Raw genomic sequence first — 24,657 nt, 5'->3', positions numbered from 1 at the left:
AATCAACTTGTTCAGTTCATTAGGAGGTGGTAACATAATAGTTACAAATCTGGGCCATCGGTAGGAGTTTCAGTGGTTCAGAGACACCGATTGAGACCCCAATTCTGCTCTATCACAGTTATAATTTGATTTAAATGTGTGTTAATACAGTTGGGAACTGAGAACCAGTTCTTATTCAGAAACAGTTCAGTTTTATAAAGAATTCTGGAAGCAGTTGATTTTTTTTTATGACTTTTGTTTTCATTAACATGCATTCTTATGCGTACAGAACACCGTACAAAAATACTGTTTTCTTCACCATTATTAGGCCACAACTAATATTTTGAATTTTTAAAAAAATATATATTTCACTTTTGAATTGAATGTGAAAATATCAGAAAGACAATAAATCAACAACTAATCTTTCTACTGAATGCAACAACATGGATACAGTGCAACTAGTGTAATCTGATTAAAAAACAAATGACTCCTATGAGTATGAGATTTTTAGTGAATCACTCATGAATCATTCGGAGTTGCTCAAATAATCTGACTCGATCATCAAAATGTAAGTTACTTTCAGTCTTGAATGCCAAATTTTTCCTCCTCATAAGTGTTTAAAAAAATCCTTGGAATTGTTAATAAATCCTTATGATTCCCATCCTTGGTGTTAAATGACAAATATTAGTTTCACTGGCTTATCTGACCTAAAAATAGCTGTAAAGCTGTGAGTTTTGTATTGTTTTCAGGTTCTCTGAGGAAGCCCACGGTGTCTCAGTTCACGCCCCTTCCTAGTCTTTTCTGTTCTTGAGTTAAAATGTCTTGCTGTAAACAAGGTCAGGAAAACTGCATTTTGTTGCACAGGATGAATGAGTTGTCATGTCAGTGTTATGCTTGTGAATGTGGTCCAGAAGTATAAGACACAAATTACATATGTCTTGATGTTAGGCGCAGAAAGATATTGAGCTGTAAGTGTGGTCAGATGACTTGTAGATGACCTTTACATATTGTGGTAAATCCAATGAGCAGAATGGAGATACAAATTATGAAAATGATCTAATTATTGACTTTAGTTCTGCCCTCTTGTCTTTTTCATACTAATAAAAATGCTAACTCCCTGGCAGATCCCGTCCCTAAAGTCCTTTGCATATTGGATGATGCTGATCTCAGCTGTCCTACAAATGCACTTTTTTTTTTTCTAGCATATTTATACAGGACTAAATATATATGAAGTACATAATTGGTCTTCTAATTGACATCCTCATTTACAGGTCATTTGTGTCATTATTTTAGTACTTTCTAAAATACTTACAGTTTAGTGTTAATAAATCCAAGATGGCAACAATCTAGGGAAATGTTTTATAAATGCTGATTTCCACTTCTAAATAAAAATGTATTTTACTCAGTACTATGTTAGGTATTTTTATGCTTGTATTTTTATCCCTCTAGTTTTCTGTGACATTATCCAGTGATATATAATTACAGTAGCACAATATTTTAGGTTAAGATTTATGGATGTACAGGAGAGAATGCTTTTCGTTTAGTTTCGTTCAGTTTAGTTTCATTCAGTTCAGTTTTGTTCAGTTTCGGTTCGCTTCATTTCATTGAGTTTCGTTGAGTTTTTAGTTTCTAATGAGCTTTGATGAATTTAGTTCCATTCAGTTCCTTTCAGGGATGTGTTTCCCAAAGCGAACTATAGTCACAAGAGTTCAATGGGACTTACGACCCGTCAGTGGTTTCTTTTTAGAGTGTGTTTTTACACGTGTTGAGCATTGTAGCCAATCACAGTCTTATGAACGCAGTGGCCTATCAGAGGTGCTAGTCAGTAAGTTAGTCAGAATCTGAAGAAAGGTTTTGTTCAATGCTGCACATTCCCGAATCTTTCATTATAACTAACAAAGTGTAAACACGATGTAAATAAGAGATTCATTGTACAATTAAAACTTTTTATTATAACGTGAGTTTTCGCGAAAGTACGGAATTCAGTGAGCTTGTGCTAGTGATTATAATGGAGGGCTCTTCGCTTGCTTTCTGTTTATTACCCATTCACAATCTGAATGCTAGTTTAGTTATTCATGCTGCTAAGCACACTGCAATAAATCTGTATTTAAATGCATGATGGAATTGGAACCTGCAAAAGTACTTAGTTCAACAGTTTTTGCCATGGTACTGAAATTGGTACCTAGAACCTCAAAATTTTACTGTAGAATTTGGAACGGAGCTCAAACGTGTGTTGGATATTTAGGTGTCAATGTCTGTGGATAATGCTTTGAGCATGATTAATTATGGCCTTGCAGTTTTTCCAAAGAACTCCACTTTTATCTTTTTTCTGACGCAGATTGGGGCAGGATGTTGACTTGGTAAACCGGTTCTAGATCAGCCCATCATAGGGCATCTTGCAGCCCGGACATGCCACTTTTCACGCTCTGAGATGGCGGAAAATTGCCTCCAGTTGATTCCACACCCTCCTCCTGCTCATCTGTTGTTTTCCGTGACATTATCTAGGGTGATGCTGTGTAATTACCAAGTTTGCAGAAACATAACATCCGTCATATTTAAAGGTGCCCTAGAACTTTTTTTTACAAGATGTAATATGAGTCCTAGGTGTCCCCTGAATGTGTCTGTGAAGTTTCAGCTCAAAATACCCCATAGTTTTTTTTTTAAATTCATTATTTTAACTGCCTATTTTGGGGCATAATTAGAAATGAGCCGATTCAGGGTGTGTGGCCCCAAGAGCTTGTGCTTGCCTTAAACAACATAAAAAAAGTTCAAACAGCTAATATAACCCTCAAAATGGATCTTTAAAAAGTGTTCGTCATGCAGCATGTTTAATCGCGTAAGTACAGTGTTTATTTGGATGTTTACATTGATTCTGAATGAATTTGAGGCTGTGCTCCGTGGCTAACAGCTAATGCTACACTGTTGGAGAGATTTATAAAGAATGAAGTTGTGTTTATGAATTATACAGACTGCAAGTGTTTAAAAAATGAAAATAGCGACGGCTCTTGTCTCCGTGAATACAGTAATAAACGATGGTAACTTTAACCACATTTAACAGTACATTAACAACATGTTAACGAAACATTTAGAAAGACAATTTACAAATATCACTAAAAATATCATGATATCTTGAATCATGTCAGTTATTATTGCTCCATCTGCCATTTTTCGCTATTGTCCTTGCTTGCTTACCTAGTCTGATGATTCAGCTGTACACATCTAAACGTTCTGCCCTTGTGTAATGCCTCAATCATGGGCTGGCATATGCAAATATTGGGGGCGTACGTAACAGTCGGTGTTATGTTGAGATTCACCTGTTCTTCGGAGGTCTTTTAAACAAATGAGATTTATATAAGAAGGAGGAAGCAATGGAGTTTGAGACTCACTGTATGTCTTTTCCATGTATCGAACTCTTGTTATTTAACTATGCCGAGGTAAATTCAATTTTTGAATCTAGGGCACCTTTAAGTAAATTTACATTTCTCCTTTTGACACATAACATGTCTGTTAACATTTTTTTCAGCTATTTTTATTTTATTTTATTTTATTTTATTTTTTATTTTATTTTATTTTATTTTATTATTTTATTTTTTATTTTTTATTTTATTTTATTTTATTTTATTTTATTTTATTTTATTTTATTTTATTTTATTTTATTTTATTTTATTTTATTTTATTTTATTTTATTTTATTTTATTTTATTTTATTTTATTTTATTTTATTTTATTTTATTTTATTTTATTTTATTCTATTCTATTTTATTTTATTTTATTCTAATAGGGATGATAGGGTAGCCACAGGCATGACGTAAGACTTTTAGATTAATGGGGGCAATTCAGTCACAGGGTGTTCAGGTCTCCAGGGTTCAGGAGGAGCTCTTTTTACAAGCCAGCTTAGTTAGTCCTACAGCTGCGGTACTCCAATGAGATGTGACCGACACACACAGACATTAGAGGAAGAGCTAGAGACGATATTAAAACCAGACGCACAATAGTTACACCTCCACATCCACATGCAGCTGTCTTTTGAGAACATATCATTTGGGACTGTTTAATCTAACGCACACCTACGTACAATCTCACACACCTACAGATCTACACACCTACTGCTTATGAACATGCACGCACACATACATACACAACAGCTAACACTCACTTTCAAAAACAAATTGCTCTCCACCCATGTACACCTGGCTGTCAGGTGGAATGTCAGCAGCATTCACAAGAAGACATTTGTATTCATTTAGGCAATGAGAAAAGCTCTATTATGAGTGAGGTGAATGAGGGAGGCAGCGTTTGACAGCTCAGGGTAATGACTACCCTCAGCCCTCTTTTCTAGCGACAGCACCATAGACAGGTTCATTACATTACCCCATGTCTCAAATCATCGTCTGATCTGCCACATTGTAATAAAGATGAATATCTCCCTATTTCAATTTAGTCTCATAATAAATTGTACATGGATAAAGCTGTAGGCTGTGATGGAAGCTGTTTTGGCTTTTCTTTAGCATGACATTGTATGACTCTTTTAGATCCAACAAAGGCAAAGAGCTATCAAGAGCGTCAGTGTTGAGGTATGACTGTTTAAGTTGTTATGTATTTGCATTGAAGGCAATGAATGAGTAGTAGTATGAATAGATAGACTTGTTTGAACAGCTATGTATTGAAATGGTGCATGTAGGAACCGGATGCTGTGGTTTCGGAATTAAAGACCGGTTGTTATTTTTGGTGATTAAATTCTTGGCATTTTGAGGTAGAAGTGTGTGTGTGTGTGTGTGTGTGTGTGTGTGTGTGTGTGTGTGTGTGTGTGTGTGTGTGTGTGTGTGTGTGTGTGTGTGTGTGTGTGTGTGTGTGTGTGTGTGTGTGTGTGTGTGTGTGTGTGTGTGTGTGTGTGTGTGAGAGGCCAGACGTATGTACGAGTTCACTCCCTGTTGCAGCCTTCAAACACTTTCATAGCCAAGAAAGAGCTACATTTGATGTTTGTAAATGTAGTACTCAGTCAGATCTCTACGCACCAGGGAAAGTGGTCTTTTTGTGGAAAAACGCTGTTAAATCTGACCTTTGCACTCCCTTGGTCCTTGTCTTTCTGCTGTAGATGAGCCAGACATGGCTTGTCAAATCTCTGCCCTTTTTAAAGTTCTTGAATTTTATAGGAATTTTCTGGACTCAGCAGATTGAGCAGAAGCTAAGCTTTGCTGCCACAGAAAATAATTTCAGCCTCTCTATTAGTTCGTAAAAAATGAGTCAAAATTGTTCTTGCAGTAAAGCAACAGGGAAAGATAATGCCTCGGAATGAACATTAAAACACAGCTATCCACAACACTTAAACATTATACTTGTTGACGTGAGGCTAGTGTGATTAGAATCACTGACTATTCTTGTTTTACACCCTCTGTAATGTACATAGACTTCCACTGTATGTGTATTACTGTAAACGTGATTTTAACAAGGATCTCAAGGCATGTTTGGAATGCACATTTAATCACATATGTCCACAAGACTTAAAAATTATGCTTATCACGATACTAGTACGAGTTGTAACCTGCTTTAAAACCTTTCATAATGTCTTGCCCAATAGACTACCATAGTACATGTAATTCATTCAAGACGTGTTTTGAATGAATGCTAAAGCCCCATAGACTTCCACTGTGTGTTTCACTGCAAACAATTTAACAGGGTTTTCAAGACATGTTTGGAATGACCAATTAAACACACGTTGTTCGACTTTCATCTCTATCGCAGTTACGCTCACTGCGGTTTAAAAACAAGTGATTTCAAACTGTTGAAGCACAGTAAGCTGCAAATTTTGCTGTATGTGGTTGCTGTCAGAGAGATTGTTTGAGCGCTGTCTGAGAGACGTGCGCACATAGAGCGTCTGAGTACTGAACTGAGTTGTTTTTGCCGCTTAATTGGGCTTGAACGGTTAAATACACATACTTATGTGTCAAAGTAACCGTCTTTGCAAGGGTAAACAGTCATTTATGTCGTAATTGAACGTAAACAGTTGAGAAAGAAAATGCACAGACATATTGGATCCGTGATGTTGGTCTTAAAGTGACAGCATCCAAATATACCTGCTGTCGTCTGTCATTAATGTTAATCAAATAACAAAAAAGAGAAAATCTCTTATTGCTCTTGACTGAATCACTTTTGTAACTTTAATAGAATAAATGCATATTTAATTTGCACTTTAAGGAATATGCAGTGTTTTTTAATACATTTAATTACTTTATACAATTTTTGTAGTACTTTTAATGGTTTGAAGTTTTTCCGGTAGATCTATTTTATTTGTATCTTTTTGTTTCATTGTAGTTTGTTTACATATATGCTTATAGAGTTTTTTCTCTACTCGGACTAATATTAGTTTTTTGTGATATTGAAAATGGTGATAAGAATTATGAAATTTCAATGGTATCAAAAATTTTGATATCATAACCTTTTTTTCTTTTCTTTTTTTTTTTTAAAGCAAAAACTATTATATCATGAAATAAAATTACTCATATCATGAGATTTTGGTCATATCGCCCAACCCTAGTGAGACTAGTGTGATAGAATCACTTACTAACCTGCTTTAAACCCCATAGACTTCCATTGTACGTGTATTACTATAAACATGATCTCAAGACATGTTTTTAAAAGAATGATTTTTAACTTGTCACACTCATTGAAAATAAACAAAACAAGAAGTTGCTATGCAGTAGTCAAAGAAATTTGCCTGCGTTTGTATGTCTATAGCAACTAAATTATTCTGTCAGCAACTGCAGCAACTAAAAATATCAAAACACACAAAAGAAAAGGAATCTGGTCAGTTGTTGAATGACTAGTCAACTACTCATCCCATTCCTAATGTTTGATGTTGATGCGTTTGAGAAGTCAGGCTGGGATTGCTTTAAATCGAAGTGTTCAGGCTGAATAGACCCGTCTCTTCGCCCCTCCTCCCCTTGGCACAGAGACCCCGTACAGACCACAGAAGAATCTCAAACATCCTGAACACAACCAGATGTGTAACCTCAACCCCCAACCCTCGTCTTTCTTTCCTCCGTCTCTCCTTCCTCTCAGTTAGTCTGTTCCCCTTATTTGTGGCCTGACCTTAGAATTTGGGCCTCTTATGAAAACAATCCGTAGAGTAGTAGTGATGTTTTAGGTCACTGGTGCTTTAAGCCATTGCAGTGCATGGAGATCTGGTGTGACCTCTGGTCATACTCTTGCTCTGTACACTATATTTTTCACCCTATCTTTTTCTTGTCTCTCTCTTTTAGGTCCTGAGCTCCAGCGATTATGAAAATGTTTAATATAATCGACGTAAAGCGATTATTGTGCAGCTGCCGCCTTTCCGTCCAGCACACCTTCCTTTCCTTCACAGCGGTGCGCTTTCGTTCCTCCCTAAGCCAAACGTAACATCAAAATAAGCAGAATAAGTGTTGTAAAATGCAGTCTACTGTTGCTAGACTGTGGGACGTTTGATATTAAACAGTGTCATTAAAAGCAAATTATGCAGCGAAAGAGACACTGTTCACCAGGTGTCTTTCCAAACACGCTCTGAGACGGAGCCGAACGCGCATAAGCAAAGTATACCGTGGGCTTCGGATTCGTGCCTAAGTCAAATAGCTTACAAACAAAAATGCCGAAATGCTGTTTTGGTAGCATCCTCGTAAACACAGTTGGTTTTGTCTTTAGTGAATGTAAAGCGTGTGTGTAACAGTATATTTAATCCGTGCAGCTCTTAATGTGACAGCAGACTAATAAACCTGCTGCAGTCATTATTGTTAATCAAACAACAGAAGACAGAAAAAATCACTCACTGCTCTTGAATGAATAACTTTTGTAGTTTTAATAAGGATTGGTCTATATTTAATGTATACAGCAGTGTTATTTTACATTTGATTGCGTATTCAATTTCTGTTGTAGGCCGTTACTAATCTGAATACCCCTGTTAGTACATCTTCCTGAAAAACTAAAGCACTGTTTATTTATTTTGTATTTTTGTTCTGTTTAATTTTTGTTGGTTTTGTAAGTTTCTTATTGTATTTCTGACGGTTTACTTGTCTTCTGTAAGGACTTTTTGAGGACTTTTTGTTTACATTAATTAACCTAGTATTAGTTTTGGCTTACGTATCGATAATTGTGAAATTTCACTGACATTTCCAATTACTCATATCATGAAATAAGACTTTGATCATATCACCCACCAATAATAGTGTTAAATAATCATGATTTCAGTACTGACTGAATAATCATGATATTGATTTTTGCCATAATCGAAAAGCCCTAACTGCTACCTATTTGTAATTTTATTTATTTATTTGTTTGTTTTTTAATATTTATTGTTTGTAGCATTATTTTTGCTGGTACCTTGTGGTCCAGCAGACAATGATTTGCATCAGCACTGTAAACTGTTGAAGGTATTCACACACAGGACTTCCTTTCAAAAACAACTAGAGGCAGCTAGGGGTCTCGAAATGTGCTTTTAAGTTAAAGCGGAACTCAGTAAGATTTGCGAAGCTCCCCCTACAGTTTCCTTCAGTGAATCACACTGTCATAAATACTCCAAGCGCAGCTCTGGACTACAACGACTACAACGCTCACCAGCGCAGTAGTGTTGCAAATACAGTACAAGAAAGAGGAGGTGGGTAATTTTCGAAATTGTCTTATAAAGTCATAATATATACATTGTTTTTGAATTACCGTAAAGCATTTTGTCACTCTCTCTTGAATGTGAACAGTCATGACTTTGAAATATAATGGATATTAACTATAAATGAAACATTTTTGGTTGATTTAATTTTCGAACACTCCTTAAATCAAACATGCAGTTTGTAGGGGATATGAATGTCCATTCCAGTTCTGTTAATCTTTCTGCAGAGTTCTGCATGCTCAGATTCTGTGTGGGCTGGTGGATAAGGTCTTCGGCCTGAGCCTGGAGGTTTAAAACTGGCATAATACCCCCTCTATAATCTCTCCTTTTGTCCTCTCCTTTTCTCTAATGTTTTTATTTAGTCAAATTTTTTTTTTTCAACGGTCCACTTACTTGGTTCTTCATCCTTCTCGTTCTCTCTCTCTCTAAAAAGTCAGCGGGTGTCTTATCTTGGTTAATTTGTAGAGTGTTGTAGGAGCCATGTGGTCATTGCTCTCTCTGGCAGAGTTCTCTCTCTCACTCCTTACTGGGCCATGAGGCATTATGCTACGGATCATTTCTACACTTCCTGTCCTCTCAGGCATGACAGGCTTTTTCCTCTGAACATCCAGCTCACCAAAACCTTGACCTATTGATTTTAAGACCTCTCCAAAAGCCCTCACACAAACTAACTCTGAGTGCAGGAGAGAATTGTGGGTAGGACAAGGGTGGATTTGGGTTGATTTGATGTCGACTTGGAGTCAGAAACTCACCTACCCTTTTCAACTGCCTTACACAGTCCTGCTCATCAACACTTTGAGAACATATGGTGAATAGAGAAATAGGAAAATCTAATTTAAACTTGGAAATGTAGTTTTAGGATTGAAAGATGAAAATGTAAAAGTAAAATTAATAATATAATATAATAATATAATATATAGAAAAGTATAAACAAATATGATGTAAAATTATTAAAATGTATTTATTACATTATTTTATATTATATTATATAAGAATAAAATTAAACTGATTTAAAATTAATAAAGAGTATTCATTTTATATAATATAATGTATTCATCATATATTACATTATACTGTATTAATTAAATTTGTATGCTGATAACATGATGTATGAATGAAAATAAATGCGTTAAAGTAGAAAATTTTAAAATGTAACCATTTTCACTAGTGGTCTCAGACATTGAGACCCTGTTATTGGCACAGTCTGTGTCATTGTCATACTCCTCAAAAATTCCAAAATATCTGTTATGGAGCTCTGTCGCTCTCTTTCCCCCTCTCTCTTTCACTCAAGGTTCTTTCATGTTTGGAACATGAAAGTGAAGTCAAAATTAATTGGGTTAGGGTCTGACCGCCGTGGCCGGTGTTGCGTGACAGGCCTGACTGACTGTCACCGAACCGAGGCAATCTTCAACACCCTTTAAAATATGCAAATGCCTCACATTTCATTGGTTTTTCCAATATTATGTTATTGTTTAATGCCTTAACTATGCATTTACATCATATAAAAAATCAGACTGTTATAATAAATTTGTAAATATATCAGTATACACAGCTTCTTTTTTTTTTTTTTTTTTTTTCAATGAAGTTAAGTTCTTAAATCTAAACCCCCAAGACCTCTTTGAACTCTTGTTTTAGATCTGAGCTATTGTTCTTGGAGTTGAGACCTACATGATGATAACGTTTCGTTTCTCTTGCCTCTCTCTTTCTCTGTGAGAAGGCATGTGTGAACATTTCCGTGTGTCGATGACTCTGCTTGGCTTAAGAGCCTGTGTCATGCCCAGCAAAGCGTAATGGCGTCTAGGCTTGTTGGTTACTGTGGTTAAGAGTGTTTGTAAGTGTGGGTATAGGTGTGATGCATGTGTTTGTGTATGTAAAGTGCTGTTTACGCCTCTTCATTCACCCCCACCAATGCACATTGACATTAGTTGCTATTATAATTATGAAAAAAAAAATATGTTAGAGATTAAAAAGGTCATTAGCAAGCTTAATGTTCATAATAAGGTGCTTTACTTGGTTTTTAATGTCCTTTTGTGTGGGATTGCGCTTTAGTATTGTGAATATTTTGAGGATCAAACACTCTTGAGCTCCGTTTCAAAAAAGTTAGCTGCCTACTTAGACAAAATTTCAGAGACTTATGACAAAAAAAACTCTATTAAATTATGATGCCTTAAAAGATATCTAACTTTTTAGCTATTTAAAGACAACATTGTATGTATCCTTGGCAGATCAGGCAATTTCAGTATGCATTTCAACACACTCAGTGCTTAGCTTAAGAGCTAAGCTAAAATGCTAACATCAAACGTTATTGGAATCAATTGTGAATCGAGTCTCTTGTGCACTTCATGAAAGGCTTTGTGTGTATTTGACTAGCATGCAGAGTTGCCGCCTATATGTCAAGTGTTTGAAATCAGTCACGTATGAGTAACATTTCATTTAGCATGCTGTTGTACAAGATTGTAGCCTATGTAGGCAGTAGACAGTGAGGTGGCTCATTAGTTTGTACTTATACACCAAGAAAAGTGTGGTCTAATTAAAATGTCAAATTCGTATACTTCCTATTTTATAAAGTTTGAGTAATTATAATTATGCCTGCAATCAAGAGTTACACAACCTTCCCCTTAAGGAAACAAGCAGTCACACCCTTCATTAGAAAAGAGTCATTTCTGACTTAACAATGTCATGGAAATCTTAAGGGCATTTTATACGATATGCGTTTTCTCACCTCTCTTGTAGACATTTTCCAGACATGCAAGGGACTGTGTGGAACATGCTAGCACAATGTTGCCGCTCCTGCTTCAGTTCAGTGCTAGCGAGTGTAAACATTCTGCATCTGTAATGAGCTGGTTGCCATATTTCATATAAATACCATATAAATTCCATGTTGCATATAAATTATTGCCAGATTAAATGCATATAAACAAATATGACATTCATTTCTCCAAAAAAAAAAAGGAAAAAAAAGAGTGAATTCAAAATTGCTCTCTCATTTACTGTTTTCTATATAATTCCACATAGTATGCTATATGGGTAACAGCTAAGCTAAAGGGAACTATAAAAGCTACATTTTAATACTAAAGCTAAATTTGGTTGTGAATAAAATCACTTCTGATTGGTCAGTGACGTGGCAGCTGCAAAACTGTACATTTTATGACATGCCATGTTTTGCATTGATAGAAATAACTTTGGTATCTCCACAGTGGAATTTTGTTCATAGACACCCTTCAGAATACCTTTTTAGATCAACTCTCCAATCCAGGCAGGAAATGAAGACAAGGATCATTTCCTTTATGTGACATAGCATACTGCACACGGGGAACACACAAGGAGCTACATTTTATTTTATTCTTCAAGAGTGTCTGCTGAACACATTTAAGGCCCCAGGCTGTTGGATTGTTTTCTGTCAGGTATTGCATCTCCTTCACTGTGCCTCACTCAATTCAAATGTATTACATGCGTTTCCCCCTTAGGACAGGAAATATGACCAGGTTAGGATCCTTTTAAAGGTTGTGGCTTCCAATTCCAGACTCTCTTCAGTGTCTGGCCTTAAATAGGGTTAGGCCAAGCGTAATTATGTTCCAGAATGGACCAACGAACCCTCTAAAAAAGTTTCTAAGGAGCCTCAGACTAGGTTATACCATTCATGCTCACAGAATCCAGGTCAGTTGATTCTGTGGAGAGCAGAGGGCTGGCCTTCTTGGAAGCCTCTGTTCAGTTGCCTGAGGCTTTTCCTCCAGCTAGAGTTATTCAAGCATCTAGTACACAGACCATGGGATACTCAAAGACACTGTGGATCAGTAGCAGAGCTAGTTTTTATGTTGGCGCAAATGAGAAGGATTGTATTGTATTGTATTGTATATTATTTTATTTATTTTTCAAAATAGAATTACTCAAAATCACATTAATTGTTTTGTTAGCTGTGGGATCATGACAGTACTAAAATTCTTGTGGTTCATTAAAACTGCTGCTAGTGTAAATCTGTTTTAAGTATTGTTACATATTGAATATGTGGCAAAAATAACTATTGTGATATAAAATGACTAGTATTGTGATTTATTAAAATATTTTATCTTAATCATATACTTGCCAGATAAGAATGAGTGCCTGAGATCTTCCTTTTTCTGCTTTAGTTGAATCCTCCTATAGTGCGTCTCAGGTGAAGGTGCCAATGATTACCAGTTTCTATATTTAAAGTGGATTATTCTGCATTTGCTTTGTTCTGTTTGTCAACTAAACAAAAAAGTGGATAAGGGTGTTCTCTGCAAATATTGAACATTTATAGAGCTTCAGAACAGAGAGAGTTCTGCCTGTGCTTTTCAAATGATCATTATGATGAAGGTTAGTTTCTGCATCATAGGAAAGCTCAGAGGGCATTACCACGACAGACACGATCATTCACCAAACATGATCTAAAATAGAGCTGGCGAGAAAATGGTGCCACCTGTAAACCTTATTTTTTTGTGGCAGATGGAAGAGAACATAGTTTGTGGGAAAAGGGTGCCGAGCCCTTATGCTGCCTATTGGCCATCTGTGTGTGTTTCTAGAGCATATGGCCTTACGCAGTAGACATTTCTGGAAAGTCATGCAGAGATTGGTAAAACGACAGACTTGTTTTGTAAAACGTTTAGAGTTCAACGTGAAATCCATTACAGGCCGTGCTATTTTAGTTCATGTGGCTGTTTTGAATGTTTACTTTGAAAACGAAAAGGTCAGAGTTTGTATAACTTAATGTCACATTTTTTTTCCCCCCAGATTGATTTGTTTCTTTTCTTTTTTGACTTTGTACTGGCAGCTCATTTCATATTTAAAACTGAACAGCCCTCAAAAACGACAGAAATGTTCTCATGGCCACCCTAACTTGTTTACATACTAAACTCAAACATAGATCAGATTTTCCAAGCGAAATTACTGGGTCAAGGGTCTCAAGGGCTGGAATGTATTACAATTTTTCATCCGTAGGCCTTTTTTGATGTTCAAAATCAGTTTAGTGAGCCAAGTAAACTGTCTAGTCAGAGTTTTGATCTAAAACTGATGTGCAAACAGCATTTCAGAATTTGTTCGCCTGAGGGAGGTTCATACACGAATGTTAGCATATGATATTATTTGATGCCTCTGGAAATATGACATTGTACATCACATTTATAAACAGTTTTATTCACTAAAATATGAACGCCTCCAGGAATATGTTGCTGTTAGGAATTATTTTAAGCACAAAGTAGAAATGTTCAAATTAACACTAACAGGCTAATGCTAACAGGCTGCTTTTTTTGTAGAAATTACACTCTAAAAAATGCTGGGTTAAAAACAACCCAAGTTGGGTTGAAAATGGACAAACCCAGTGATTGGGTTGTTTTAACCCAGCGGTTCGGTTAAATGTTTGCCCAACCTGCTGGGTAGTTTTATTTAAAACAACTATCATTTAAGCTTAAAATGAACCCAAAATAGTTGGGAAATTAAAAACCAGATGCAATTAGAGGCAACAATAATAGACAAAAGGTGAATGTTTATTAATAAGCTTTAATATTTTATTAATAAAAATTTTATAGTTTAATAGTTTATTAATATAAATTTATTAATAAGCAATTTAATAAATGTTTATTGTTTAATAATTATTCATTGAACATTAATAAATGTTCATTTCCAACATACTTTGGGTTAATTTTAATTAAGCAATACAGTAATTTTTAAACAATAGTTGTAGGGCTGCAACGATTAATCGCGATTAATCGTTTGCAAAATAAAAGTCTGTGTTTACGTAATATATATGTATGTGTTCTGTGTATAATAATTATTTATATATAAATACACACACATTCATGTATATATTTAAGAAAAATGTTATATTTATATATAAAATATTTATGTTTATATGTAATATAAAATATATATAAATATATATATTTATAATACATGCATATATTTCTAAACTTTATACCTGTATGTGTGTGTATTTATATATACATAATTATTATACACAGAACACATACATATATATTACGTAAACACAGACTTTTATTTTGCAAACGATTAATCGCGATTAATCGTTGCAGCCCTAAATAGTTGAGTTAAATAAAACTACCCAGCAGGTTGGGCAAACATTTAACCCTACCGCTGGCTTAAAACAACCCAATTGCTGGGTTTGTCCATTTTCAACCCAACTTGGGTTGTTTTTAACCCAGCATTTTTTTAGAGTGTACTGATTTATAAGCCCTAAAAACATGTCCGTTCTGTTAATGTACAAATAAACAATCTTAAAGACTGCTTCCGAATGGCAGTTTATTTTAGCTAGTAGTCTAAACATACCTACTCTCAGATTTCACTCAATCAGTCCCACAAATGACTCTTTTCCAGCTCATTTCAAAGATAAATTGAGTACCTGCTGATGGAATAGACTTTTTACGAGTTGTTGGGTTTCCTCCCGTTCTGCATACCTGTCGAGCAAAACCGAACGTGTATGTTGGATCACGCTTAGGATCTTGAAATGATTCTTTCCAATGAAAATAAAATACAGGAAATGAAAACACATCTGCTTCAAATTCCCACATCTACCAGCTTTAAAGGATCAGTTCACTCCCAAAAATAGGAAAATTCAGTTATTTATTCACTCTTATGGCGTTCCAAACCCGTATACCAGTGGAACACAAAAGGAGATATTTTGAAGAGTGATAGATACAACAAAGTGTTCTGTGGTCTGATAACCTCTGAAATTGGCAAAATAAATGCCATAAAATAGTTCATATGACTCATTTGTGAAATTTTAGGTCTTTTCAAGCAATATGACTGCAAATAGTTTCGGTTCGTGTTCCACAGAAGAAAGATAGTCATGCAAATTTGTAATGAAAAAAGAGCGAGTTCTACAACAGGTTTTTCCTTTCTCTAATACAGCCACTTTATGCTGGGGAAAGGTGCCAGTTGACATTTTCTCTCTTTAACATTTTTTTTTTTTTTTTTTACAAGCGTGGTGAGGAGAACATGTGTTTAACAGATAGTATGCGGTGTGCCGTTGCATGACAGCAGTGCAGGAATAGCGGTTAGTGTGTGCTATGAGCCATGGTTGTGTGTCACCGCTTAAACAAAAGCAGAGACGCCTCACCTAGTCAACCCGTGTGAAATCCTGTCAGCTGCCATTTCACGAGAAATGGATAGTGAAATGACTTTTGCGGCCCTATAATTCCTTTTACACACACATACACATACCCTTACTAACTCCTCTCTCTCTCTCTCTCTCTCTCTCTCAATTTTCACTTTGTCTCTCCTATGAAATTAAATGGCTTTCTCTGCTGTGAAGCATTTTCATGGGTACCATCAAGCGTTTTATTTTCAGAATTGCTCTCCGAATGCCCCCCAAAAATCTATGCACACACTATTCCTTATCCCCATCTTCATACAGTACATGCAATATTGAAAAGTAGAATTTGCAGTTAGTCGGTTACTCTCCACACCGGTCCCAGGTCTCACGCTTGTTGTCCTCTCGTGTTAAACCGTGTCGTCTCACTCAGGCGCTAGATTCGCTGGGTTCTGGGTTGTTGTTGCCATGGGAGCAGGTTCCCGAGCGATGCTGCCAGCTCTTTCCTGCCTCAAGCTTTGCAGTGGGAGTGTGAGAAAGCTGAGCATCATTGGAGCCTGGCCCAGTCTGTCTCTCTCTCTGTCTTCTCTTTTTACATCTCCCACTCTTTTAGTCTCTGATGGCATGTCTTGATATGAGTCTTTAATGCCCCAGTTCCCATATGCCACCAGTTTACTTACCTATTTTGCCATGGGAATTGTGCCCTCACATATTCACATAGACGAACTGCACTCCATGGATCATGGCTTATTATTGATGTGTGTGTCGGGGGGTTGCTTAGTCAGTGGAATGTTGATTTATGGTGTGCTTCTTGGGGAGAATAAACATCAAAACTTTTTTTCCAGTAAAAGGCTCTTATTGGTATGTCATACACAGCAAAAAAAAAGGTAAAAGAAGAATTAATATATAAAAATAATAATATAAAAAGCAAAGCAAATTTTTCATTTTTTTCAGGATTCTTCTAATAAAATATACAAATGAACAGCGTTTATTTTAATTTATTTTTTAAGATTATAAATATTAAGTCTTTACTGTCATTTTTGATCAGCTTAATGCATCCTTGCTGAATGAATAATTCTTAATATCTTTAATACCCCTTTGTTTGGAATACTGAAAAAAGAAGACTGAAAGTTAACTGCAAAATGATACATTGCTAGCCGTCGGCTGTTACATGCTCGGTCGTGTCCTCACAGGTCAACAGGGTCTGTGAATGTGTTCGATTGTATGTGTGTATGCTCACTGTTATCACATTCTCACACACACCCACCTGTAAAAACATAATCTCTGAACCATGCGGTAGCTTCATGAAGTCTTGCTGTATTTAAGATCGCATTGTGTGTGTGTTTAGTGAGAGTTTCAGTGCCTGGGAGCCATAAGCCCCAGAGATGGAGCAGCTAGTCGAGACAGGAAACATGGAGCTCGATGATGGTATGTGAGGTCAGTTTTTGGTTCATGAACCAATTGGATGTTACATGATGCTTACCTGTTTTGTCACAGACACAAGTACAGGTGCTGATTCCTAAGTCAATGCCCAATCTGACCCATTCTGTGAATTTCCACTGAAGAAAATGTGGTTCTAAGCTGGAAAAATTGTTTCTGCACCTTCCCCTTAGACCTGCTGGTCTTGACCGGGGACTTCTATCAATGATGTAGTTTTCAAAACATAAATGCAAAGCCAAACTACGTTATTATTTTATTTTAACCAAGCGGTACTAGAATAGGTAAATTAGGACTGCACGATATATCATTTTAGCATTGAATTTGTGATGTGCGCATCCACAGTAGTCACATCAACTGCAATGCAATGTCAAGTATAGGAATCGTTAATCCATATGGACCAGATACCACGGTTTAAAACGCATGCGATTCTCGGATTAACTGCAAAGTTTGACCATCATTCAATGAAAGTTTATCATTTGAACGTGTTTTAGGTCCTGTCAGTTGAAACATTCCAGCGATTTTTAAAACATTTGAGCGCACAAAGATTCGAAATAGAACTCAATTCGGAACGCGCAGCTGTTTTCTGTGCGCACAGAGCCATGCAGATGCATGTGAACGAATGTTGTTTTCTTTATCTATTTGTGCCTTAATGGACAGATACATGCAAAAAAAATAAAAAATTGATGCAAAATGCATGTAAAACATCGAGTATCCTCGTAAACACAGACGTTTATGGTTTAGGTGAACTAAACATTTGAGAAAGAAAACCGGATGTGTAACACTATTTTGGATCCGCCCATTCGGACTTAAAGTGACAGCAGCAATATTCCTGCTGCTTTCGGTTTCATGAATGTTAATCAAACAACAAAACAAAGAGAGAAATCACTTTTGTAGTTTTAACACAGATTAATTATATTTAGTTTATACAGTTAAGAAGACTATGAAGTGTTATTTTACTTTTGCTTATTCAATTTTTGTACCTGAATTAGGGCTGGGAGATATATCGCATGCGATTGTCAAGCGCATTTCGTCAGTAAAGCCGGTTCCCTGATTACCGCTAAATCGCCATCACCTGCTTTCAAATGGAGCGGCATTTAATAGACAGAGCCGTAGTTCACTGACAAGCTACGCAATATCGCGTTCATTATCGCAGATGAATCGCCTTCGATAATGAACGCGATATTGCGTAGCTTGTCAGTGATCTACAGTTTTGTCTATTAAATGCCGCTCCATTTGAAAGCAGGTGATGGCGATTTAGCGGTAATCAGGGAAGTGGCTTTACTGACGAAATGCGCGTGACAATCGCATGCGATATATCGCCCAGCCCTAACCTGAATACTGTTAGACTTACCTCAAAAATATAATGCACTTTATTTCATTTGTATCTTTGTTCTAATATATTTATCTATGCTTGTAATTTATTCATAATTTTTTTGTGCGTATTCACTCACCTACAAAATCACCCCAATCATCCTAGAATGATTAATTCTTTCCAAATAGAGCTATTCAAGTCATCTGGTGAATTTTTTTTTCATATCGCAATATATATCGCAGAAAAACAAAATGTCGCAATGACAGTTTTTTCCAGTATCGTGCAACCCTAAGCTCATTGTAATTTGAATTTAAATGAAAGCCATCTCAGAATGATAAATTAAATCACTTTGGATGTAAAAAAACAAACAAATGTGGAAATGTGGTAACGGTATACTCTGAAAGGTCAGAGTTCACTCAGTAGAGGTCAAAGTCCTGTTTGGAAGAATCTCTGGAATGCCCAGAATGTGAGGGTCTGAAGCTCAAGCACGCTTTAGTTTCGGCTCTGGCAGTATTGTGGTAATTGTGTTGATGGTGTCAGTTGTAACATTACCTTCTGCTGTCCTACCCATTTTGTCCTCACTCACACCCACCTCTCTGTCAAAGCATTCAGATCACAGATGGTAATGGCTCCATCAGTGCTTCCAGAAGGAACCTAAGCTATGTTGTGAGTTTTTATGCATATGTGCGTTTATAAAGAGCGTTTGGTGGGCTCCAATTGTTTGCAGTTTGTCTTGATCATAAAGGTCAGATTGTGGTTCGGTGGTTGCTTCCAGACAGAGTTTGAGTTTGTTTTGTGTGTGTGTGTGTACGGGTTCTTCATTACTTCCAGCCGTAAACTTTGCCAGCCGAATCTCCGAGCCCTGAAGATCTTTCCCAGCATCACATCATACTCACCCTCATTCAGCACTATTCACCCTCCTCCCTTCTCTGGTTCTGGATGGATTGATGCTTGGATGAGGGAGCAAAGGATCTGCATTTTTAACTTGCGACCCTGACGTTTCTTTCATCTGTCGATCAGCGCTGTGTGGTTGTGGTATGTGTGTTTAATGAGTGGTAACTGCAGTTTTTGAAGTTTTTGCCAGTTTTTTGGTGGGTTTTTTCACTGTGTTGGAACAGTGTTGTGTGCCAGGAGCGGACCGACTCTAGCTGCGGGACAGATTACTGAAACAGCCCTCCGCTTCCTTCTGGAAAATATTTTTAGGAACATTCGGGTTCTGGCACGTCATGCCTCCAGTGTTTTGAACAAAATTCAGAATGTCTTGGACAACTTAGCCTCAAAGCTCTGATTACGGACAGCCTTTGTTCTTTACAGAGGCTTTTTTTCTGGCTCGCTTGCTCCTAAATACCTCAACTCTGAGTTTATGGAAAGCCCCTTTTGTTTTGTTTTAGCAGTTTGTTTCTAAAAGCATGAGTTTGTGTGTATTTTGTCTGCATGCATGGATCGGATCATGCAGATTGACTGGAATAAAAATAATGACTTGCCTTTTGGCTATGAACCTGTAAGTGCATGCGAGTGTGATTTGAGAAGGAAAGCGACAGAAAGAGATCAGAGTTCAGAAACATGACTGCACACATCTGCTTCTCATTGGTGAGTCCACAAAAGAGCCAAAAATTTTGGTGACTGGCAACATACATGCACTAAAACACAGAATGAGAACATACATTGGAACGCCAGTGAAGTTTCATGAAGTTTCAAGTGCACCTCACCACCCACACCCAAATCACTTTGACCCCCTGACAACCTCTCCATATGTGAAAGACATCAGAATGATTGGACACAGACATATTGTGATGGGATATTGTTGGAAGACAGACTTTATTCAGAATAGCATACTAATATGTGAATTATCTGTATAGTATAGGTGAGTGTAATAGTACAGTTTTTTGCAATCATGTATTAATGTAATATATACAATGCTGCTTGAAAGTTTGTGAACCCCTTGCAGAATCTGTGAAAATGTGAATTTTAACAAAATAAGAGGGATCATACAAAATTAATGTTATTTTTTGAGAACTTTATATTTAAAATAAAAGATGTTTACACATAGTTCACAAGACAAAAAAAGTTGAATTTATAAAAATTACCCCATTCAAAAGTTTATGAACCCTTGATTTTTAATACTGTGTGTCATTACCTGGAAGATCCACAAATGTTTTTTTGTTTTGTTTTTTTTTATGTGATGGTTGTTCATGAGTCGCTTGTTTGTCCTTCAGAAAAATCCTCCAGGTCCCAAAATTTCTTCAAAATCTTTCCAGCAGTGACTGTATAATTTTGTGATCCATCTTTTCACACTGAGGACAATTAAGGGACTCAAACACAACTATTTAAAAAACGTTCAAACATTCACTGATGCTCCAGAAGGAGAAACGATACATTAAGAGTCGGGGGGTGAAAACTTTTAGAATTTGAATATCAAGGTAAATTGTACTTAATTTGTCTTCTGGGAAACATGCAAGTATCTTCTTTTGCTTCTGAAGGGAAGCACTAAATGAAAAAAATATATATATATTTAAACAAAATTATAAAAATGTGTTTTTCTCATAACAAAATGTTGGGAAATCACACAGTGTGCATATAAGAATCGTTTGCAGATATACTTTAAATTGTGATTTTTTTTTTATTTATTTATTTTTTTTTTACATTTTTTATTATGTACCTACTATATGCTTACAAAATACTCTGAGCAAAGTAATTTTTGTTTCCAAAATGATAACTGGACTGCACTCACTGACATCATATCACAACATTGTACCATACATATAATGTTTACAACATTTATTATGAAATAATGTCTAATTTCATTTGATTATTTTAAACAATATTAGGCAGCTTTCAGTGTATACTGTACCGTATTCAGTACGCTAGTATTTCATTCAGATCAGATCAGTGTCACAGATTTAGGGGAGTTGCCATATGTGAGCTCATCTTATTAACACAATGATCGCTCTGAGAGCAGAGAGACAGGTGTGTGAGTCCGCAGATACGGATAAATGCTCTTCCACTGATGCATGGAGAGAGTGAGCGTGAGTGTGTAAGTGTGTTTAAGGGACATCAGGGACTCTTCGTCTGTGACGTTAGCACTAATGAAACATGTCTGTCGTTTACCCTCATCATGTTGTTCATCTGTAAACCACAGTCTCTCTGGGTTAAGTCAGGCCATTCTGCTTTTGCTGGAGATTACTGTAATTTTGGTAACAGCCGCACACCAATATTTTCCTCACAGATGGCTTGACCACAAAGAGTCTGGTACCAAAATGAGTCAGATAATTTTTCTTTTAGTATCGACTTTTTTTGATATCCCTAATTCTACCTCATATCAGTTACTCTGTATAGTATTATTAGGCTCACTTTGGTGTAGCCTTGATCCAGCCCGTGTCTGAAGGCTTCTCTGTTGTTCTTTGCTGTTTACAACACCCACCATTACAAAAAGTAGGCCATGTCCAATCAGAGTTCCTCTTGCATGTGATTCAGCCCACATATACACAATTCACACTAACAGATTTCGAAAGTAACACTGATAAGCCATCATCATTCCTTTAGTATTACTCACTTATTGAAAAAACACCCAGCACTTGACTGTGTTCGGTTTATTGTCAATATTCAGCAGATTAAAGCAATAACCCACAGTCAATTGTTGTCCAAATTATACTTATTTTAATTCTCTCATAGGTTTAATTTCAAATTTTTCATTTAAATAATTGAATTGGGTTGCAGAATGGGCTAAGCCAGGGCATAATTGACTTTAGCCTCATCTGAGTGCCTGGCACAGAATTGGGAATGTTTTTTTTTTTTTTTTTTGTGCGCTTCTCCATCCATTTCATTGTAATAATGCCCTTTGTTCTTTTCTCTTTCTCTCTCTCTTCTTTCTTGTAGTGTGTCTTCAGCAGCACTCAAGAGGATCAGAGGAAACAAAAGAGGAGGAGGAGGGCAGACAGAGGGGGAAAGTCAAAAGTAAGTGGCGAATAAGGAGATGTGGTTTGGCAGTGATGAGTAGGGATGGTATAGATTACCTACATTTTGTTTCTAATTTCTGTTTTATATTTACTGTGTTCTGCTTTAAAAGGGATAAATACCAAGATGAAACTTTTCAGAAAGAGTTTTGGCATGCTGACAGTGTGCTTTGCTTTAGCGTGCTGCTAGACTGTGTCAGCACTGTGAACTCTTGCAGAGAAGTTTAAAGCATCACTGCTATGTCCATCCAAAAAAGCACTTTTACACATTCACCACCTTTAGGAATAAATTTAAGGATCATTGTTTTGGACTTAAATCACCTGCTGAGAGAAAAGTAAAGGCTGTGACAGTTTTGAGCAGTTAGCTGAACATATTTTAAAAAGTTGGTTTGTGTACACACCAGAGATGTCTATATTTGGCTGTCTTGTCTTAAAGGTGCCCTAGAATTAAAATTTGAATTTACCTCGGCATAGTTAAATAACAAGAGTTCAGTACATGGAAAAGACATACACTGATACCCCATTGCTTCCTCCTTCTTATGTAAATCTCATTTGTTTAAAAGACTTCTGGAAAACACGTGGATCTCAACATAACACCGACTGTTACGTAACAGTCGGGATCATTAATATGTATGACCCCAATATTTGCATATGCCAGCCCATGTTCAAGGCATGAGACAAGGAAAGGCAGTATTAATGTCTGGATCTGTGCACAGACAAGGTAAGCAAGCAAGAATAACAGCCAAAAATGGCAGATGGAGCAATAATAACTGACATGATCCATGATAGCATGATATTTTTAGTGATATTTGTAAATTGTCTTTCTAAATGTTTCATTAGCATGTTGCTAATGTACTGTTAAATGTGGTTAAAGTTACCATTGTTTCTTAATGTATTCACGGAGACAAGAGCCGTCACTATTTTCATTTTTAAACACTTGCAGTCTGTATAATTCATAAACACAACTTCATTCTTTATAAATCTCTCCAACAGTGTAGCATTAGCCGCTAGCCACAGAGCACAGCCTCAAACTCATACGGAATCAAACGTAAACATCAAAATAAATACTTTACTCACATAATTTGAAGCATACATACAGCATGCATGATGAACATCTTGTAAACATCCATTTGAGGGTTATATTAGCTGTGTGAACTTTGTAAACGCACTGTAATATAGTCGAGAGCTCGTGTGGCAGGGAGCAGCCAAATTAAAGGGGCGGCGCGCTGCCAAAATCAGTGTATAGTTAATGATGCCCCAAAATAGGCAGTTAAAAAAAATAATAAAAAAAAAATCTATGGGGTATTTTGAGCTGAAACTTCACAGACACATTCAGGAGACACCTTAGACTTATATTACATCTTGTGAAAAAGCATTCTTGGGCACCTTTAAGCTTTGTGAAATTGGATATATGTTGTCCAATATTGGGTATTTAATTATGCATGTTAATTTTAATACTTACATTTAACAGTGATATCAAATAATATCAAATCTCAAAATAAACATACATTTTTTTTCATACTGTGCATCATAATGTTGTGATACCTACATGTGTATTTTTTACACTACTGTTAAAAAATTTGGGGTTTGTAAGGGTGTTTTTTTTTTTTTTTTAAAGAAAATATAAAATTTATTCAGCAATAGCGCATTAAATGTGTTCAAAAGTGACAGTAAAGACTAATGTTATAATGTTACTAATAAATATTTCAACGAATAATACTGAACAAATATGCATAACGATTGCCAAAAAATAGTATCACAACTGTTTTGGTAATAGTAATAAATAATAAGATTTTTTTGATCACCAAATCAGCATATTTGAATGATTTCTAAAGGATCATGTGACACTGAAGACTGGAGTAATGATGCTGAAAATTCAGAATGCTGAATATGAAAATATATATTAAAATAGAAAAGTTACTTTAAATTGTAATAATATTTCCACAGTATTACTGTTTTTACAGTATTTGATTCAAAATTATTTTAAAAAATCTTACAGACCCCAAACTTTTGAACGGTAATGTAGCTATAGACAAAATAGTATAGAATTTTTGGCCATCGGCGATTTATCGGTTATTGTCGATAACTTATCTCATCATGGGCTTTGGTTTTGAACATAATGCATCCTATGTGAACAACCAAAAATAATTGCTTCCTTAAGACAGACTTGTTGATTAATTGTTCAGAAAACCCACCAACTTCAACTGAAAATGTAGATTTCCACATTGCTCTCAAGGCGTGGTGGAAATAAGGAAGTAATGTAATAAGGATAAATA

The 24,657-nt window shown here is 36.1% G+C and overlaps 1 protein-coding gene across 2 annotated transcripts in view; it reads left to right on the top strand.

Annotated features, from left to right (window-relative positions):
• The window catches only part of plxnb2a.1 (plexin b2a, tandem duplicate 1), a 118,506-nt gene that overhangs the window by 38,871 nt on the left and 54,978 nt on the right, over positions 1 to 24,657 (top strand). For both annotated transcript variants that reach the window (XM_067391847.1, XM_067391848.1), the window contains exon 2: positions 22,305 to 22,382. The gene's annotated coding sequence lies outside the window, so the exon portion shown is untranslated. The remainder of the gene's footprint in view (positions 1 to 22,304; positions 22,383 to 24,657) is intronic.

Source organism: Chanodichthys erythropterus, chromosome 8, assembly GCF_024489055.1.
Source record: "Chanodichthys erythropterus isolate Z2021 chromosome 8, ASM2448905v1, whole genome shotgun sequence".
Taxonomy (NCBI): Eukaryota; Metazoa; Chordata; class Actinopteri; order Cypriniformes; family Xenocyprididae; genus Chanodichthys; species Chanodichthys erythropterus.
This window is presented reverse-complemented; position numbering and strand designations above follow the sequence as displayed.